The sequence below is a fragment of the Rattus rattus genome, chromosome 14 (assembly GCF_011064425.1).
Source record: "Rattus rattus isolate New Zealand chromosome 14, Rrattus_CSIRO_v1, whole genome shotgun sequence".
Taxonomy (NCBI): domain Eukaryota; kingdom Metazoa; phylum Chordata; class Mammalia; order Rodentia; family Muridae; genus Rattus; species Rattus rattus.
The window spans coordinates 38,330,242-38,334,546 of NC_046167.1; positions in this window are offsets into that span (position 1 = coordinate 38,330,242).

Genomic DNA, 4,305 nt, shown 5'->3' on the forward strand with positions numbered 1-4,305 from the left:
GTCCTGACTAGTTTCATGTCAGCTTGATGCATGCTAGGGTCATTTGGGAATACAGAACCTCAGTTGAGAAACTGACCAGACCAAACTGGCTTATGGACAAGCCTATGGTTTATTTTCTTGATTGATGATTGATATCGAAAGGCTTAGATCATCACTATGGGTAGTGTTACCTGTGGGCTGGGGGTCTTGGATGTTGTAGGAAATCATACTGAGCAAGCCATGAGAAGCAAGCCAACAGGAACGTTTCTCCATAGCCTTTTCATTGGCTCCTTCCTCCAGGTTAATGCCTTGAGTTCCCATCCTGAATTCTCTCAGCAATGTACTGTGATGTGGAACTGTGAGCTGAAGTAAATTTTCCCTCCCCAAGCTGCTTTTGGTCATGTTGTTTTTTCACAGCAACAGAAGCACTAAGTGTGGTACCTGAATGGGGAGGAGACGATAGAAGCAAATGGACATTTTACCTGTAGGACACTTAATAAAGCACAGACCTATGCTGGGATTAAAGTGTTTTTCTGATTGCTTCTACAGTGTTCATGTGCACAGTCACTGACATTGCAAACGATCACACAGATTAACACACACACACACACACACACACACACACACACACACACACACACACACACACGTATATGCCTTATCTCTTACCATTCCATGCTTTATGCCATTTCAGGACTCTGCCAAGAAGAACACATCACTACTCGGGTTTCTTGTCTCTGGTTCTCCAAAAACTGTAAGCCAAACAAAACTTTTTCTTTCTAAGCAGCCTACCTCCGTTACTTCATGCTACTAATGGAAAAAGAAAACAAGACTAATATAACAAGCCACAGAGAGGTACTTGCTTGCTGGGTTTGAAAAATGACTTCATGTAGTAGCAGACAATCTTTATATCTGACATTTGCTTAGATGGGTAATTTTCTGTATGGAAACTATAGAAATCATGTTTTAGTAAGAAGAACTCATCTCTTTTCCAATAGATACTACCCCAGTGGAGGAAATGAAGACTTAGCTATGTGACTGAACATGTGTTAGACATATAGGAAGCCGCTGGCAACTGCACAATTGCAACCACAGCACCAAACACAGGTGCATATACTCAGAGGGCCTGGATGTGTTCAGCAAAAATTAATTTTTAACTGATGGTACTAAACTACATCTTCCAACTTGGAATATGAAATGAACTGAAAATACTGTCAATGTTTTCTCAAATGAAAACTGTGTATTTAAAATGAAATAATCTAGAAATAAGTGTCATTATTCCTGCATGAACTACACAATGTGTTATAGATCATGTATTTTTCTGCACATGGTATATTAGTTAGTAACTCTACCCTAAAGCAAATAAGATATTTTCATTATTACTATCGTGACCATGTTTGCAAAAGAGATGGTTACTGATGCCAGGATGTCTAGATAATTAAATTTGCCTTTAAAGTGGCATTTTTAAATCACTCACAAATTTTTGGCTGGAGAAACTCATTCTCTCATCGAACTGAAATTGTGGAATTATTTTGACTAGACAAGAATGACAGATGCATTGTTCTTTCATTTGAAGTACTTCTGTGGAGGAAGGTTAGATCTATACATCTGGAGAAGTTAAAAACATCACAGGTTGTCTGGGCAATACACAAGCATGGTGACTGAAAGGATTTATAGGAAAGCCAGGTGCAGATGGTAGAAAAATCCAACAAGAGGTTAATTTGAGCTGTGGACTTAGTGTGGTAGGAAATTGTATGTGCTTTGTAGGACATTTCCTCAGATGTGCAACTTTTGGCCTTCTTTAAATATTTGAATAATTTTGTAGGTGTTGTCCTAAGCTCCAATTTTAAGAAATTGTAAGTGGCAAAGTTTCTGATGAGAAAGTTATCTTCATAAGGGATTGATTAGAACCAGAAGGTCCAGGTGGGCACCTTGATGCCCATATATAAGTGCAGGAAGCAGCCAATGGCTCTATGTTAAGTCAGGACCTTTTCTGACCAGGCAGAACTGATGCTGAGAACTCCCTGGTACACCCCTGGTACATGGCAATTTATAAGCTGCAAAACTGCCTTGGGAGAAGAAATAAATTGTTCCAGTGTAGAATAAGGAGACAGAAACTTCAGGGCCCAATGCCATATTTCGGGAGTAGAATGGTCTTTGCCCATTCCAAACTACAGAATTCCACTCCACTGGTCACCCTGGGCACATCACAAACAATATCCCTATTCAAAGCAGGAACGAAATTTTCTGTCTTACTCATGGATGAAGAAAGTGTTTTCCCCATTCTATGATGTTTTCTAGAAAATAGATCAGAGAGAGTAGCAGGTGTCAATATTCCTCCCAATGCTAAGAGTACTGGCTAGTCCTTTTATGGGGTGTAGCCCTGGACCTATTTAATATCCCTCTTCATTTTGAGGGACAACCACTAGCACGTTTCTATGGCCGGCTGACTAAAGAAACCTCCTGATACTTAGATGTAACCCAGGCATTATCTCTCAAAGAAAGTGTTGACGAGCCACCAGCCTGGTGCAAAAGGCCTGTTTGTTGGGCTAAGGGGTCTCTGCTGGCTGTAGGTGGTGGAAAAACATAGTACCTAGGGCCTTAAGATCCATGAGGAGTTCCTCATCAGATAAAAACCCTCTCTGGGCTTTTTATTACTTTCTGTGATGGAGTTTACTTACTAGAATGGGTCAAATGAAAAAGGAAGCCACTTTTCTGTGCCCATGAATAAGATACTTCTTCCTTTCTGCTTTCATTGTGGATATAGCCTGGGCTGTGCCCAGAATCACAGGGCTGAACAGAGATATGTGGTTTGGACTGGACAAAGGCCATTCTGAGAGTGGGAATACGGGGAGAAAGGTGAGCACGGCCAGAATTTCTTGATAGGCTGAAATTCTTGAAATGTGGCTGTGTCATTCTTCTTGGTCTTTGGCTGGCCTTCACTCTCCTTTGTGATTTCAGGAATCAGCTTAGCTATAAATATATATGAATATATTATGACATTATAATTATGAACACATTACAGGTAAATGAGAATTGGATGGTTTCTAGGAAATAGAGCAGAGAAAGGGTAGTAGGTGTAAATATCGTTCCCAAAACCAAGGATGCCATGAACCCTGACCTAGTGGTATCTAAGGAGAGGGATAGACGCAGTAGCTGCAAGAACTGCACTGTGATGTTACCTGGGATCCTGATTACTGCACTGTGATGTTACCTGGGAATCCTGATTACTGCATTATGATGTTACCTGGGATCCTGATTACTGCATTGTGATGTTACCTGGGATCCTGATTACTGCATTATGATGTTACCTGGGATCCTGATTACTGCATTATGATGTTACCTGGGATCCTGATTACTGCACTGTGATGTTACCTGGGATCCTGATTACTGCACTGTGATGTTACCTGGGATCCTGATTACTGCACTGTGATGTTACCTGGGATCCTGATTACTGCACTGTGATGTTACCTGGGATCCTGATTACTGCACTGTGATGTTACCTGGGATCCTGATTACTGCACTGTGATGTTACCTGGGATCCTGATTACTGCACTGTGATGTTACCTGGGATCCTGATTACTGCACTGTGATGTTACCTGGGATCCTGATTACTGCACTGTGATGTTACCTGGGATCCTGATTACTGCACTGTGATGTTACCTGGGATCCTGATTACTGCACTGTGATGTTACCTGGGATCCTGATTACTGCACTGTGATGTTACCTGGGATCCTGATTACTGCACTGTGATGTTACCTGGGATCCTGATTACTGCACTGTGATGTTACCTGGTGATCCTGATTACTGCACTGTGATGTTACCTGGGATCCTGATTACTGCACTGTGATGTTACCTGGGATCCTGATTACTGCACTGTGATGTTACCTGGGATCCTGATTACTGCACTGTGATGTTACCTGGGATCCTGATTACTGCACTGTGATGTTACCTGGGATCCTGATTACTGCACTGTGATGTTACCTGGGATCCTGATTACTGCACTGTGATGTTACCTGGGATCCTGATTACTGCACTGTGATGTTACCTGGGATCCTGATTACTGCATTGTGATGTTACCTGGGATCCTGATTAGTGGTGAGGACTGACTCAGAAAAGCAGATCGATACTGCCTTTGAAGCTTCCTTCTGGTCCAGGAAACTGAAAGCTGAACTTTATGGACGACGAGACTTAGTAGGCTCTGAAGATAACCAATCTGGTTTGGATTATGCAAAGTATTTTATGTGCTTACTACAGAAGGATTTTATCTTCCTTATTATTCAGTTCAAACATATTTATTAGAAAAACAAACACGTCAAAGAATAA